Source organism: Impatiens glandulifera, chromosome 1 (assembly GCF_907164915.1).
Source record: "Impatiens glandulifera chromosome 1, dImpGla2.1, whole genome shotgun sequence".
Lineage (NCBI taxonomy): Eukaryota > Viridiplantae > Streptophyta > Magnoliopsida > Ericales > Balsaminaceae > Impatiens > Impatiens glandulifera.
Genome location: NC_061862.1, coordinates 130,915,797 through 130,934,076, shown reverse-complemented (window position 1 = coordinate 130,934,076; position 18,280 = coordinate 130,915,797). Strand labels below are relative to the sequence as shown.

Here is an 18,280-nt window from a genome sequence, read left to right as displayed (position 1 = left end):
TCACCTAATCATTTCTCATTGAAGACAGTATATTGTGATTATTTGGCAGCGGTGATAAAAGACGAATATACATTTGAGACTAATCAAGATAAAAAAATAAGTATCAACAAAATAAAAATGATAATGACACAAGATTTACGTGAAAACAAAGCGGGAGAACCGTGGACTGAAGAGGAAACTTTCCACTATTTGTCAAGATGTCAAGAGAAAATTACAACTTTGAGTGAGAGAGAGAAAAAATGACAAATATTATGTGTTATAAAACCCTAACTAAGATCATATATTTATAGATCACATAATTAGGCATAAAAGTCTCAAATACCAGATAGTTCAGGTTTCTTTTATTTCACCGTGAGCATAGACTCATGCCCCGCTCAAAACTCATTTAGGTCACTATAACTTTAAAAATCTCCACCTTGACACAGATCTAATATGTTAGAAGAAAAACTGATCTTATAAATATAGACAATAACCATAACAGTCTCCACATCTTCCAAAAGCCTCAATTGTTTACTCAACAATTAAGACAAACTAAGTTCGAGCAATGCTAAAACTTAGCAATGTGGAACGCCTTCGTCATCATATTAGCAAAATTATCAACAATACTAATTTTACTCACAATAATCTCACCTCGAGCAATAACATCACGTACAAAATGATATTGTACATCAATGTGCTTCGTTCTTTCATTAAACATTTTATTTATTGTTAGAAAAATAGCACTTAGACTATCACAAAAGACTATCGTTATCTATAAATTTTCCTTGAGTTTCACGAATTAGGATTTTCAACCAAATATTTTTTTACAAGTTTCTATAATGACCATATATTCTATCTATGTTATAGACAACACGATTGTACTCAGTAGAGTAACTTTCCAACTAATCGCACAATCATCAATACTGAAAACAAAACTTATAATCAATCTTTTTCTATCAAAATTGCCAACATAATTAGAATCGACATAACCGACAACCCCTTATATAGTCCTCCAAATTGTAGGTGAACATTCGTTGGACAATTGAGAATTAGTCTTATATGTTGATGAGTAAATAAAACCACTTTTAGAGAGTACGTGGGAGATGAAGAGTCAACACCATTGGAGATGGGTTTTTCTTTCTTCTATCTCGTTTCAGATTCTTTCTTTTAGTTATTGATGATGTGAAATTTGTTATTCATATCGTTCTTGTTTCAGTTCATTATTTATTGGTATAATCTCTATAAGATCAGATTCTAATAGTTTAGTATAAGGTTATTCTTTTTAGCTTATAATGATGTGAACTAGTGATTCTTCTACGGTTCTTATTTTGGTTCATTACCTTAGTTATCATCCTATTGAAAGAGTTGATTATAACCTTTTGTGTATGGTTAGTGGTCAATTGTGTTTATCTATTATCTATAGTTCTTAAAAATTTGAATTGGTTATGAGAAATAGTGGTGACGCTATTAATTCACCATTCTCTGGTGGAGTCTGCATCGATAGTACTACTCAAGAGGATGACTGGTATTTAATTGGTAGGGGATGGCATGCGTCTAATGGACGGCCAACCTCATGTTTGCTTAAGCGACCAAAGGAAGGATAAATTCTCTAAGGGACCAGGAGGAGTTGAAGGGTCTTGTAAACTATCGGTTTTCAGTCGTCTGTCTCGTATACATCTTAGGGCACCTATCGAGTCTAGTTTTGAGTGAATACGCGATAATCAAAAACTAGAAATATTACTATCAAGAGTGGAAGGAGTTAATACTTGGTGGGTCATCCAACCCAGCCAATTCAAATGGGTGGAGAAGATGTTGGTTCACACCAACACAGCTCCTAGCTGCACGCAGTTAGAGTCTCACGTCGTTAATGCACCATCATATTTTATATAGGCTGGCTTAGGAAGGCGCATTGTGTGGTTGGATTGTACATAAAAGTTAGTGGTTGGTGATAAGTGTTTCGAATTTCAAACATTGTTAGATCGTCCTGGAGTTGTGGTTATTTCAAAATATAAGATGGGTAGAAGGAAATCGATCGAAGTGAATGAGAATCACTTGAAGTTTATCCGTAAATCTCTTCGATCATCATCATGGAAGAAAGAGCAGCTTGGTTCCGGTCTTAATAATGGAGAATTTTGTTCGGACTATAATTCACATGGAAAGTATATTGTTTTATGGTTTGAGTTTAAACTATATTTATAATGCCAATTTCCAATTGTTTAATTCCATTGGTGAAGGATGGTCTTTATCGACTTATTAATGGTCGATCTATCGTCACGAATGGTATCTAGATTCGTTTGTATGGAATGTCAACATTATTATGGAACTTTAATCTTCTTTGTAGAGTAGGGGATGATCTTGGTGGGTTTATTGAGTATGATGAGAGTTATCAAAGCGGGAATGATGAAGGATGGGTCTGAATTCTTGTGGCCCCTCTTGAGATGAACATCAGATATCCGAAAGTCCTTTTGGTGGATAACAGAACACGTGAATATAAGGTTATGGTTTAGCTAGAACGTTCTACTGAGGTTTTAATAACGATAAATATCAGTTCTTATTCTGCTCCTAACAATGATATCAATATCGAACCTTTATTGACAGCTCATCCTACGAGTCCGACGACATTCATCTTTCCAGCTTCATGTAGTTTGACCCAAGATAAGTATGCCCCAACTTTAGAATATTCTCCAAATTTGTTTCCTGTTTGAATTTCAGGAAATAAAGATCATTGATATTTGCAGATACCTTTTCCAGTTCAATATGCTCTCATTGCTTTAACAAGGCATCTTTAGTGACCGAGAAAAATACACAAATGTAGTTCCCAACAACTACATATTTTCACTCTTTAATGCAATTCACTTCAACTTTAAGGGGTAATTTAAACATAAAAGGAGATTTGAGAATCTCAACATTTGGTTTAAAATCCCCAAGAAATTTTGCCTTTGTATTGTACTTGAGTTTAATCTTTTTATTCAGTGATTTTTTCCAAACTTCATTCACTTTCCAACTAGAGCTACTTCTGATACTATAAGTCTTGGTTATTGGGAAATTCATTAACTCCCGCGTTATTTCTACGGACCATCTAACTATCTTATCATATTATTCCTTATTGAGTAAAATTCAGTCCTGAAGATAGTGAATATTAAGTTGAGTTATGGACTGTTGGATTTTTTCCTTGCTAAGAACAATCTCTCAATTCTTCGCTTGAAACAACAATTTCGTAATTTGATTCTTTAGTATGTAGAGATTAGCCCTTTCATTATATTCAACCCTGCATTTTCCATCCTTATAGAATTTTGCTTGAACACTTTATGTCTTTTCAATTTGATTTTGAGAATTTTCTCTATTTCCTTCTACTATATTTTAGCCTTCTTATAACCCTATTTTTTCTTTATTTCAAAATTCCCAGATCTCTGTTTTTTCTATGTTTCAGCCATCGCTTTTTTGATTGTATCAATTTCTCCAAAGTCTTTTACTTTTTTCGCCTTATTTTTGTTATTTCTCCCCATTTGTTGTAAATCCTAAGAATCCTTACTTTCAGTAAATCTGCAACAACATAATTGTAGAATTACAGCCTTCCAGCAATACTGCAGCAATAGACAAAATCCAACGGAGTAGGTTTTGAATCTACGGAGGTTATGTATTTCTGAGAAAGCGGCATGACAAACAAATGGAGGCACGGCGAACGACGAAAACACAAATGCACAACGAACATCCAACGACACAATGAACACCTAACACGACGAACACACAACAACACGACGAACTCACAATGGCATGAGGAACACCAACCGAACATGAGGACCACAAGGCGAATGTACAAATCGCACAGTTCGCACGATGATTTTCCGTAGGATTTAGGGTTTAAATTTTCATAATTTGATTAACCCTCCTCCACCTTGATCTTTTTACCAAGTTTCTTTTCAAACTCATTTTTATAAATAGTGAATTTCTCTATGACTTAATCTTTACTTTTAACAATATACACATAATAATATTTTGTGTTATAATCAATAAAAGTAATGATGTATTTGCCTCCACCACGTTTTGGTGTTACTTTTAAATCACACACGTCTGTATGAATTAAATCGAGTGGTCTATTATTTCTTTCAACGTTTTAAAAAGATAATCTCGTCAATTTCGCCTCAACACAAATTTCACACTTGTGTTTCTTATTTATTTTGAATGTAGGTATACTATTTAGTTTTATTAATCGATGCATCGAATCATAATTAATATTACATAGTCTACCATGCCATAAAATTAAATATTCCAACAAATAAATAGAAATGTTTTTTTTTCATTCATACTTGGCTTAACTACCATTACATTGAACTTAAAAAGTACATCAGTAGCATAACCTTTACCTACAAACATTTCACATTTGGATAAAACAATCTTATCCGACTCAAGCACAATTTTAAAACCATGCTTACTTAAAAGAGAATTGGATGGTAAATTTATCCGTATGTACGGAACATACAACACATTAGTCAAAGTTAAGTATTTCCCTAAAGACAACCTTAACACCACTTTTCCTTACCTTGTATGTCGGAAGTGGTAGAATTTCCCATAAAAAACTTTTCACCGTTCTTCACTCATTCGAGGCTTGTAAATACTTCTTTATTGGATCAAAGATGTCTTGTAGATCATGTGTCAACTCACCATTCTCATGGATTAAACCCCACCAAGTTAACCTCAAATATCACCGCACACAGATTCTTGTTCGACAATCCTTGAGTTAATTTAGCCTTTCGAACTCTTCTTGACTTCTTGCAATAGGAAGATCTATGGCCCATGTCATTGCAATTGAAAAACTTTCCGTGAACTTCTTAATTAGAAATCCTGCCTTTAAGTTTAATGTTCCAGTTTTATACAAAAGAATTGTGTTTCTTCTTGTCCTTATCATGTTCTACCAAATTTTCTTTAGCCACATGTTGACTAAAGTATTTCTTTGAGGCACTTTTATTTTCTTCATCAATGCATAGACGAATCACTAATTCTTCTACGTTCATCTTCTTTCTCTTGTGCTTAAGGTAGTTATTAAAATCATTTCAAGACGGTGACAACTTCTCAATAATAACCCAAATTCATGCCCCCAACATGAATTTCATGCAAAATAACTTGGATCTCTTGAATTTGTTTAATGATCGGTCTTAAATCTACCATTTTGTACTCCAAAAATCAACTAATCATAAACTTTTTTGCACCCGCATCTTCGGTTTTGTATTTACGTTCAAGAGATTGTCATAGTTCTTTGGTCGTATTCTTTTCACTATACACATTGTATAATGAATCTGACAAACCATTAAATACGTAATTTATACAAAAAAATCTGAATAGTGTCAAGCATCAATGGTTGAAGCCGCTTGCACATGAACTTTAAGATGCATGTTTGCATCTGATGATGAAGCCACATCTAGCTCATTCATCTTAGGAGTGAGAGGATTCTCCATGAGGAATCGTGCGAGAGTCAAGGTCGTGAGGTAAAAGAACATTTTCTACTGACATCTCTTAAAGTTTGAGATATCAAACTTTTCTGGCTTATCTAGATGGTTAGCGGGAACCGGCACCCTCATGTTGGAAGTAGGTGTTTCGGTAGTCATTTCTAAATCACAGCCAGAAACGTGTAAACATCCGAGATAAGTAATATTATAAATGTTTTAAGATTGTTGGTTATCTTATCTCGTAATAATTAGACATACATATTATTGAATACAACACAATGATAATAAAAAAAAATACAATAGATTATTTAATAAAATGAAGAAAAGTTTTCTTGTTTGCTCTAAGGCCTATGAAATCATATTTTCCTTAAAACAATTTCACCATCTCCCGTTTGTGCTGAAGAGTTTCTTCGGTGGCTGCTTCCCAAGATACAGCGGAACCTGCAAATAGAAAAATCACTACAACAACGAACTAGAAAAATTTCTTGAATCACAATCACTAAGTTTCAAGAGAACTAGTTGAGTCAAGAATTCGAAGAATGCTCACAAAGAACATGAATTTTTTTTGGAATTCTAGAATGAGAAATGATAAGATGATGTCTGTAAAGGAATACAATGTGAAGGGATATATAGCTAAAAATTAAACCATAAAACCGTTAATCAATTCTTTAATCCAACGACCCCTCATTCATCATTCATCCATCCAATGGTTATCATTGCTTATCTTTTCATTATTTTTGCAAGTTACATTCATCCATAAATATTTTGTAGTTATAATAGCAATTAAAAACGTTCGTTAATTGCCTCATTCAAGGATTAACAAATTCAATTTCATTTGGATTAAATTTTATCTTGACTCACATTGAATTTGATGTGAATTTCATTTTGATTAATTTTACCTTAATTCACATTTGAATTTGGTATGAATTTCATTGGATTAAATTTCACGATTTATTCATATTTGAATTTCATATGAATTTCATTTGCTCAAATATCATTTTCATTTAATTAATGAAATTAGTTTAATTCCAACACGAATATGTTCTAAACAGCATAAGGAACTTGTTCATATCCTTATAAATTAAAATAATCAAGCCTAACGAATCTTGAGTGTAGGTAGAAGCTTTCATTTAGTTTTGATTTCTGGTTATAGGTGGATGTTCTTGATATGGTATGATTCAATGAGTATTTTAGAAGAGGAATAAATCGAATTCATTGATGAATTGGCGATTAATCGTAAAAAAAAACTAATGAAATGTGTGAAGAAGATGAACTGAATTTTGGTTCTATTGACTTTTCTAAGATTGACTAATTTAGTTCTGTTTGGACTTCGGTTCACACTTTAGACCAACCAGTTGATTAATGAGGATAATTGTAATTAGCTATAGTAATTTTATTTAATTTGGTCCTTTTGTGGTGATTTTTTAGTGGTTTGATCCATAATAAATGATTGAAGAAGGAATAAGTATAATATTTATATTTTGTCCCGGATATTAATAAAAACAAATAAATATATATTAGGACACTAATATTATTTATTCTTAATATTTTTGAGTATTTTAAATTTGTTTACGTATTTGTTTTTAATTGTTAAGAATATACTATAATGTGATTGTATAGTAGTAAAAAGAACATTGAGTAGAATTGGAGACCATTTGTAATATTGATAGTATATAAATTAATTAACGGCGTCTTGTGTGAACCCGGGCCTAAACCCGGATTCCGGATTCTCCCTCCCTCCGTCTCCTGCCCAGATTGATTTATTATTAAATTAATAATGCTGCAATCTGATTGGTGCGCCACAGGGGAACACGGCAATCGGTAGCAGAAGATCTGAACTGATAATATACTGTATATTGTAATTGTTTTAAAATTTAACGTGAACTAATATATTGTGACACAATTACTATCCGTTCATGATTTGTTTTTGGCACAATTTCACTAATAGTTGACCTGAAATTAGTTAAAAATAATATTTGTGTCCCTCACATCGACTTTGTTTCGCCCAAATTAATAAACACAATTAAATATATATCTTAATTAATAATAAAATATTATTTTATAAGAGTTTTAAGTTTATTTTTGCAATCTCGAAAAAACCCTTTAGTTTATTGGTTCTGAAAAAGCCTGGGTTCAAGAAATTTCAACCTCGATTTGCGTGTAAGAAATATTTTTAAAATAAAACATCATTTTTAAAAGATTTCAAATAATTTCTAACCGCTTTTAAAATTAATTATAAAAATAATTAATTTTGTTCAAATTTGAATAATCCGGAGATTTGTATTTTAATCAAATGATAATTTGATTTTTAGAAATCCGATGTTTAAATTAATTAAACATAATTAATTTAAAGAATATTATTTATTTGAAAACAGAGTCGCCAATTGATTTTTGAAAATCAATAAAATGGCGTATGTGTACAAACGTATTGGCCAAAATTTCTTTTAGTTCGTAGTTTAGTGATACTCAAGAAAGGGTTTTCGCGCTTCATCCTCCATACCCGTTTTAAAAACGTTCTCTACTTATAAATTTGGCTTTTGAAAATCGGTTGTATAACGCTTTATTTTTACCGATTATTCTTTTGGTCCTATGCATGCGCGCATAAGGTTTGTGCGTTATTTAAAAAATTGTAAAAACAATTATTTAAATGCCGGTACATGTTGCTGATGATAGTTTAGGGAGGAAAATACCTAAGAATTATCAGTCATTTAAGGCATTAGGGTTTATGTATAAATCTCAAACAAGTCTTTATAAAAAATTATTTGTGAAAATATCTCAAAAATATTTTGAATTTCTAATTTTTTGGATTTTTAGAAATTGATTTGAGGTTCCAAAATTACAAAAAAAAAATAAGTTTGGATTTTATAAATAGGAACCAAATAGGCCTTAGGACCGATGTCCTAGGCCTTGAGTTCGTTTTCATCGGTCGGGGTCGAAAGGAGCCTCTCAGTCGGGGTCGAAAGGAGCCTCTCGGTCGGGGCTCGGGATCTTCGGTCGGGATGTAGAAGTCCATTGGTCGAGGTGTTAAGGGTTCTTGGTCATTGGCTGAAATCCTCAATCGGGATGTAAAAACCCTCGGTCATGGGTTAGCTCGGGCTAACTCTCTCGGTTCTTGGTTTAGGAATTCTCGGTCAAGGGTCAAGATTCCTCGGTCCTAGGTTAGACCTCTAGGTCTTTGATGTAAAAATCCTTGGTCGAACCTCTCGGTCCTAGGTAAAGAACATCGGTCGCATCTCTCAGTTCTAGCTGAAGAACATCGTTCGAACCTTTCGGTCATATCAAAATTCTCAATTGGACCTCTCGGTCCTATGTTAAGATTTTTTGGTGAGGTCCTAGGTGAAGAACATCAGCCCTCAAGAACATCAAAATTGCAGGTTTTCTAATTTTAATGGAGGCTTGGATTCTTCAATCCAAGAGCCTATGTAGCTTCACAAAGCTCCCATAAACATTTAGAACATCACCATAAGGTATCAATTGATCTGGGTGATGATCAATTTGTTCAAAACAGTTTATAGCCAAAAATTGGGTTTTAAAAAGTTGTTTTGAAGTGTAAAGAGCTAGTCAATAGTTTACTTATACTCAATATATTTATTGGTACCAAATCAAGAAAACTACATGTTCATTTGGACCAATTCAAGAACTCAAAATTTTCAATTATTATGAAAATTTTGATTTTGATCAAATATGATTAGGATGGATTAAACATGATCCAAACAGTTGTCCAACATCATTACAATCATATTGGGAAGCTTTTTGAGCTACGATCCTCAAGGATTAGGCTAAGAACAACGAACCCTATTTTTTGATTTTTTAAATTCAAATTTGGATTTTTCTTTTTAAGACCGATTGATAGGTTCTAGCTTACACATAAAGCTCATAAATGTTCATAAGATTGATTTTCAATCATCAAATTCAAGAACCAGACAACACACAAACTTATGAAACTAAAATATAAAAAAAATCAATTTCAAACTAAAAATATGAATTAAAGGATGATTGAAAGTTTACCAAGGATTGGAGAACACTCCTTAAACTTTAGGAAAGCTTTAGGGATGCCTGGATCCAAACTTTAGAGCCTTATGCATAATTTTTGAAAAATCAGAAACATTGAGCTTCAATGGCGGATTTTCGATTTCTTCTAATTTAAGGCTTGAGATCTTATCTCTTGGCTTAAAAAATGTTGAGGGATGTTATTTATAGCTGTCTGAGGTTAGTGGAAGCTTTAAGTGGATTGAATCAGCTAAACGCCATTAATGGCGTTTTGGTTGTTCTTCATCCCACTTGCTAGAATAGGGACGAGTCATCCCTATTAATGTAGGAGAAATGATCGTCGTGGTAGGGTGATCATTTCATCTTTCGAATCAGGCATTTTGGTTGACTGTGGAGAATGTTCCATCTTTGAAAAATCAAAGATGGATTTGTTCTTATCATTCCGGCTATCTCGTTGGAGAAGACAATCTGGGCTTCAAATCGGCGTCGTTTCGAGGCTGCAGCGCGTTCCTCCAAAGATCCGTCAAACGTCGTTGGCATTTGGGCGCTATGTTAGCGTTCTAGCTGACGGGCGTCCACCGATATGGTGCTTCTCGGTCGCGCGCTCCTTCAGCTACAACAGGCTACGCGGGCGCGTTTGGGCGTTGGATAAAAATTCAGCGCCTATCTGATGGACGTGGTTCCGGTTGTAGGTTTCTTTCCTGATTTCGGCTACACCGAATTGCGTTTTATTTTTTTAATTAAAACCTTAAGGATTTGTTTGAAATTTATTTTTCTTTCACCCTTTTGGTTTTAATTTTGATCTTTTTAAATACACAAAATATGAAAACATATATAAAAAATGTTTTGCCAATTTTTTTATATATATTTTAGAGTTAAATAAATAATTTTGGAGGAAAAAATGGGTACACCCCATTTCATCTAAATTATATATTTTAATTCCTTAATTTTTTAAATTATTTTAGATAAAATGAGTACAACATTTTTCCCATATAATTTTTTTTTTACTATTTTTCTTAATTAATTAGGCTTTAAGATTTTCAAAATTCCGGTATATCGACATATACAAAATAATATTTATAAATTAAAAATATTTATAAGAAAATAAATAATAACTAATAAAATTATAAATAATTATGTTTAAATTTCATAAATTAGATTCACGTAATCAATATGAATTTTTTATCAAGATAAATTGTTATTAACGAATTAACCAATTTTAATAATAAAAAAAATTCTTTGAAAATATTTGAGACTTAACTTTTAAAGTATCTATTATGTTTTTGTAGACTTAACAAATTTATTTATTTTCAAAGTGATTTGAAAAACATATTTTATGAAAATCAAATCACGTTAACTCAAATCACTATTATTATCTAAAATATAATATTTGTGTATAATGATCAACAAAAAATAATATTGTCGGGTAGAGTTAAATATTCTTATAATATAAAGTCTATTCTAGAATTTAAAATTTTATAGTATATTTTTTTCCTAACTAATTCAATCTATCAAAATCGTAAAAAAAAAAAAAAAATCAATCTTTAATCTATAAAAATTGTAGAAAGATGAACCGGAGATAACTAAGGACAATCAAATCATTCAAATAGATAGGATTTGAAATTTGGAAAACAATATAGAAAATAGGGTTACGTGGATAATTGAATTTTGGAAAGGCCCATAAACAATAAGTTCATAGATAATTTTATGGATATGTTTCAAATTTTGATTAAAAAGTAAAATATAATAAAAAAATAAATTATATGATTAAGCTTGAAAAGTTCGAGGAGCCATCAAGCGAGTATCACCTAAATTCAAATTCAACTCGAACATTAAAAGAGTTGGCTCGAGCTCGACTCAAATTCGAACCGAACTTTCACCTGGCAGCAGCGGGTCAGCTCATTTACACCCCTAGGGTGTACCAACTAACTTCAGGTGCTGTTTTTAAATGAGTATGAAAAGGAAGATGAGTTGAGTCAACTCGGAGGAAATGTGAGTTTGTGTCATGTCAACCGCCTATAAACACGTCCGGATCTCTAATTTCACTCGCTCAGATTTATTTCTTACTACTAATTTCACTTTACTTCAGTTTTGCTACCATGCGATTACGTCAAATCCACCTCTTCATCTCCTTGTTGATTGCTTTCTGCGGATTTTCTCATTTCGTCGCAGCAATTGTCGAATTTCACCTTCCAGATGCATGCGCCAGCAGTTACGGAATGAATGGCTTCTCTTCCGTTTAAAATAGTATGTGCGGCTGGCTGGCTGACCACGATCGGCAGCAGATAGAAGGTTCTCCGACGGACGGAAATTCCAGTCTTGGCATCATCGGATTGTAAGACATGATTTCTTCTTCCCTTAGCTTATGATTAGTTTTGCTAGGGTTTTGTCTTTGCACTGTTTGTTTGTTTGTTTGATTGATGTGTCTCGTAGTTTTAGTCTGCATTGCACAATGGGATAAATTTCTTGTTTGTATACATCAAATTCATTCATTCTTCATGTGTTTTGCTTTGGGGATGGATGAATGATGATGGAACAGGCAGCAGGATAATTAAAGGTAGTCTTGACCAAGCTTAATTATCCTTCAAAGTTACAATCCATGACTAATTAATTCCATCACCTGATAAAAAGATCTCTCTTTCTCTTTCTGTATCATTAGAGATCATTTTTGTGTCCTGTATTATTACCATATCACTCAACTCTTTATTTAATTAGATCTTGTTGGGTATTAATATTGATTATGCATGCATGCTACCCTCAATGTGCAAAACATTCCATTATTGACTATTATTTGTTTTTGAGAAGAAGAACTTTCTGTGAAATCCATCAATAGACATGACCTTCATTTTGCTTGATCCATCCTCCTATCAATGATCGATCAGTTTTATCATCCAAGTTTTTGTTTTTCTATCATCTCACAGGACGGACATATCACAGTGTTTTGTGCAAGCCCAATTCTTTAGTCTGAGCTTGTTTGGTTTTGGGTTAAATTAATCGAATGGAAGCTGATTTGTCCGGACAAGCATTTGAATATGAAAAGTTTTACTATTTACACTATCTTCCTCCCATGATGAACTAATTTTCCTTGTCATTTACCCTATCACACTTTTACTATTAGTTTGGTTTGGTTAATTTGGGATTAGTTTTAGTATATTATTGTTTAGGTAAATATTTGTGTAGATTATTTGTGGTATAATAATTGTGTTGACCATTTTATTCCAAACAATTCCTTGAGCTAGTGTTATTATCCCACATTGCCCAGATGACATATGTTTCTGTACTATATATTAATAAGGTTAGAGAGTACAAGTCACGACCTTACTTGAACAGGATCTGTTCTATAGGCTCGTACATCTGTATCCTTGATTTCTAAGGAGACAGGAATCTATGTCTGGTTGATGAGATGTTGCCGCTAGACCAGAGCGTGAATAACGGTGCTGTTGGCCACCTGTTTCGGCTTGTGCTCACACTGCTGTAGAGGATCGTTCTCAGTCGGGGCTTCGGCCCAAGCTGGGTTGGTCTAGCGGTTGTCTGACAGGCTCACCTTTTTGTTTTAATTTAGTATACATAAGAGATCAGACTTATGATATGCCTTAAGGTGGCATTGTATGTAAGTTCATCTTTTAGATATGCCTGCAAAGTGTTTGATGGAATGCACTCTAAAAGCAAAACCTCTTTGGAAAAGACTTTTTTCTACTTTTGGAAAGAAGGGTTTTCATGAATGATCTGAACATACATTTTTATAATTGCTGACATAATAATATTACTGCCTTCTTCTTCTTGTCTTTTCAGGGTGTTCTTGAATTCATATTTATGTTAGACTTTACTTGAAGATGAATTGCATACAGACTTTGACATATAAAAAGACAGGAATCTAAGCCTTGTTCTATTTGTGTGAATTTTGTTTTGATCGAAACATATTTTACTATGCAAAAAAAAAATTCCCTTTTGAGCTGATGATATTTCTTTGTTCCTTCATCTTGATGTTCTGGCTAGCTGAGTAATGATTTAATAGCCACAAGTGTAATTTTTTAGCATGCTGCCTTCTTCTTGTCTTTTCAGGTTGTTCTTGAATTCATGTTTATGGTATTATGCTTTTGTACTTGTGTAAGAGTTCGACGAAATGTAGACAATGAAAGCAAAACCTCACATTGATTTGATTTTCCAAGCATGTTTAGGATTGAAAAACATATCTAGTCATAACTAGGTCACCTCTTTGGAACCTTAGGTGGTGTGGTAATAGACACCCCTTGTCTTGAGAATTTGGAACTTAAGATCGACCCTGCCAAACTATGTAATTGAGTTCTTGTCCTAGGGCTTGTTTTAATTATTTAATTTTATGACTGATGATATTTCTTTTTATATAAAATATTAATTAAACTAGAAAAATAAAGTATCTAAGCAATAGCTTCTTCTGGGTTGTCAGTCTCATAATATATAAAATTAGTGGTCAAAATGAGTACATTCCATAGGAATGAGTATGTACTGAATCAGAACCAAAATCCAATTAGAACAAGGCCCAAGACTATGTGTATTTGGTTTAAGTGGACATGATTGTACACTTGGAACAACTAAAATCTACAGATGTCGCTGTTTAGTTCAGTTCAAAGAATTGTTTGATGGAGTGATTAGGAAATTCTACCATTGCTCAGATGACGACTTCTGATCTTATGCTGCATAATTTACACATGCATGTAGTTTTTGATAGGCAAGTCATGAATCCTTGAATGAATTTACAGGAAGCATGTAAATGTTGTGAAGTTATTCTTAATGATCTTTGCAGCTGTAGTCATTTTTCTTCTGCTGAATCTTCAAGAGTTTTACAGATATTAAGTTTTCCTTTCATTTTCTAGGGTGGTATTAATGTCTGCTACAGCTGATTTTAAAAGATACACAGATTATTTCAAAATCTTGTTAGGGGTGAAAGGGTGGAAATCCTTGCTATTTCTAGCCGTGGCCAACATACAAATTATCATCGCAAAGTTTCATACCTGGAGCAGTTAGATGCATTATTGGTTATATGATATCCTGGACTGGACATATAATTGCATTGATGATTGCTGAGTGTTTAGTTGTTTATGATGCTGTATATCATGAAAAACTATTCTATAATGTTAAGCTAGCTCTACCATCTTAAGACTTAAGTGAGCTGAATAATTAACATAATGTTACAGAACTTCCATGTTTAAGAATTAATCTTTGCCTTTCCACTGTTTAAATCATATTATTCCTTACTATATATTAATAAGGTTAGAGAATACAAGTCATGACCTTACTTGAACATGATCTGTTCGATAGGCTCGTACAGGTTGGTCTAGAGGTTGTCTGACAGACACACCCTTCTTTTCTCACTCTATCCTAATTCATTCCTCTTGTTTTAGTATACAGAAGAGTCTGAAGAGAGCTTTATAGCTTACTAAATCTTCTACCTATAATTGATTAACTGCTTCCATATATAAAAAAAATAAAGATTTGAATGCATTCTCTCTTTCAAAGTTGATGTCAAACCATACATAATGCAGAGCTAAATTAGATTAGATATGCCTTGAGGTGGCATTGTAAATTCATCTTTTAGATATTTCTGTAAAGTGTTAATTGGAATGCACAATGAAAACATATGTTTTGGCTTCTAGAACATGATTAAGCCTGACAGACTATTTTTTTTAAGCATACTTGAACATAATCTGTTCTATAGGTCTGCATTCTTGATATTTTAAAAGATATGAATATATGCCTTCTTCTGTTTGTGTTCTATATATGTGTTTTCTTGAGTTTTTTCATTTCAAAACATATTTTAAGCAACACTTTACATGAAGATGATATGTATACCTACTTTGACATCTAAAAAAACAGGAATTTAAGACGTCTTCCTTTTGTGTGAATATTGTTTTGATCGAAATATATTTATTTTACTATGCAAAAAAACTTCCTTTTGAGATAGAGTTGACAATATTAACTCATATAATAGGAATATCATCATGAACCTCTAGAGTCTAGACATTACAAACACCCACGAAATAACCATCTTTCCTCTTGTAATCACTTGATACTGTCTCATAAGAAATATTCCTCCCCACATTCACTACATAAATTCTCTTGACAAACTTTGAACTATAATATTTATTAGGATTCCCTCTTCTAGTCTAACGGCAATAAGAGGTAAATACTAACCCTAGGTTCCTGGGTTCGAGTCTGTCGGGGGGCAATTCTACGCATACTTAATCTGATGTTCTATTTTTTTTCCAAAAAAAAAATATTTATTAAGAAGCTAATTGAAAGAGTATGAACATGGACAATATTCATATAAGGAGTTATTTTAAGTCTATATGAGTTATTTTAAATCAATATAGACTAAATCAAATCATCTCAAATTTGCTGTCCACCACTTTGTCCCCACATTCACATATGTGAATATAGGTTGACTTTTTTTTCCTTCTCTTTTTTATTAGTTTTGACTTATTTTATAAAATGACTAAGTTTTGATAAGGGACAGTGGAGCACAAAATTTAGAACAACATATTTGAGCCCAAATAAAATACATATTACTTCCTTTAAAAAAAAAAAAAAATTCCAATAATTTTTTTTTATTTGGATAGAGAGATAATATTTAATTATTGTATTTTTTTTACAATTTCCCATTTAGTTTTTACTATTTTATCTCTTTTAATATAATTGTATTTAGGAGTTTTGATATTATTGTTTATGCGGTCATGCTAAGTTACTCCATTACAACAAAATAATATAAACTAAATTTATTATTTCTAATAAGATTGAAATTCATAAACTAGAAAAAAAGAAAAAGTAAAAAGGTAAGCATAAAACTAAATAAATAGACAATAAGTACAAAATAATAAAATTTACAAACATATATTCATTTAGTCACACTTTTTATATAACTTATCTAAACCTAAATATAAAAATTATTTATTAATTTATGATCAATTACACTAATATTTTCAAATAAGTCTATTCTAAGAAAATAAAACAAATCACTTGGTTGATTTTGAGATTTTTTAGATTCCAACCCTAGGTGAATTGAAAAATTCATTTTGCAAAAATATATATTAAGTTATAACTTGTCTTGCAATTTTTTTTTTCCTTTTTTGTTGTTGTCAGTTAACCTTTAGTTAACTAGAGATTGAATATTATATTTATTATCTATCTCCACTATGTGTACACAAAAAAAATAATATATATATATATATATATATATATATATATATATATATATAATTTTGTAAATATATTTATTTATTTTCAATATTTTGTAAGAAATATAATCTCTTATAACAATACAAAATTTTAATATATTATATTATATATATATAATTTTAGTATTAATATTTTAAAGAAAAAAAAAATCATTTATATATATACAAATTATCAGTTCATTTCAGTATTAAATTATATATAAAAAAAATTATATATGGACACATATTATTAAAAATGGACTATTTTAACCTCTTACCTATATCCAATTAAAAAAAGCTCCATTGTATTTGAGGCTCGAATTTATGTAATTTTCATCAAATCAAATGGGGTCGAACTTGAATTGGTGTTATGGAAAAATTTGACGAAATAACCCTGATAATAGAGTTATTTCTAAAATTAATCTAGGTAGGATAATTTTTGCAAATATAACCTTATGTCATGAGCAAAAGACCTTTTTATCCCTCAAATAAAATATTGGGTTATTTCCTGTTTCTTTTCCCTCCCTCTTCTCATTTCAGTTTCCTCTTTCTCCCCCGAACTTTTGGTATTCCCTTTCTCTCTTCTTCTCCCCTGACGATCCAAGCGAACCAACAAAATGAAGGAAGTCGATCGATCAACTCCCCGAGGCAACGCCGAAACGCCTTCATCATTTCAGGTGAGTTTTTCCCGTTTTTCCGTCGTTTTCCTTGCATGCATGCTGAAATGTAAGAATGGTTTAGGGTTTTAGCGTTTAGAGTTTAAGTTTAGGGTTTTAGGGGCTGACTGAATCCTGTATTGTGTTTATTGTTAGCGCGGCAAACGAAAATGCATTTTCCGCATACGAAAAAGGCGACAATTGCATTTTTCGTAGACGACAAATACATTTTTGTCTGCGAAAAATGCAACATCACAGACGAATAATGCATTTTCGCCTGTGAGGCCATTTAACTTTTTTAACATTGTTTCACTTGGCTAATTTTGCAGAGATTGTTGGTTAAGTATAGGTCTTTAATTTCGTTGATCTATTTTGTGAGTTTATTTGTATACTTGATTGTTGGTTAAGTCTGGTGGTGTTAAAAGAAGCAAAAAGAAGTGCTAGGAAATCGGTTGTTCTCCTTTGTTTAGGACTTTGAGATGAAATTCACTTTTCTAATAAGTTAAAGCGCGATCACTCTTTTAGATCTTTTTTTTCTGTTTGTGTTGTGTTTAGACATTTTGTATGTGTTTTAGTTAAAACTTTTGTTACAACTTGTTACTAAAGAAACACAATTTTACTAATTTTGGGTTGTTATAACTTACATGATTATGATTATTTTTTCGTCATTAGAGTTTTATTTCTAGCACAATTGTACAACCAAATAGATTGAGGTGCTTTGAGCAATTATTGATTGAGATATAATTATGCAACCAACTCTAAACCGTTTAATAAACCATCAAATGCCTATTTCTTAGAACAATTTGTTTTGAAATGGTGTTGTTTTCAAATTAACTTATGTAATGGTTAATGTAAAAATAACTTAATCAATTGAACCAATCAGATTTAAAACAACTATATTTTCCGAACTAAAACAATGATTATAATAGAATGAAACCATGAGACCATCTCTGTTTTCAAACTAAATTCATTCACTTTTTACATACAAAGATGCATTTTTTCTCTAACTCTCTTAGAAATC

The 18,280-nt window shown here is 31.8% G+C and overlaps 1 non-coding gene across 1 annotated transcript; it reads left to right on the top strand.

Annotated features, from left to right (window-relative positions):
* Positions 1-12,725: 12,725 nt before the first annotated feature.
* On the top strand, positions 12,726-12,954 carry LOC124923226. The gene has a single exon (XR_007098228.1). It is a non-coding gene; the product is annotated as a small nucleolar RNA U3 (small nucleolar RNA).
* Positions 12,955-18,280: the final 5,326 nt, after the last annotated feature.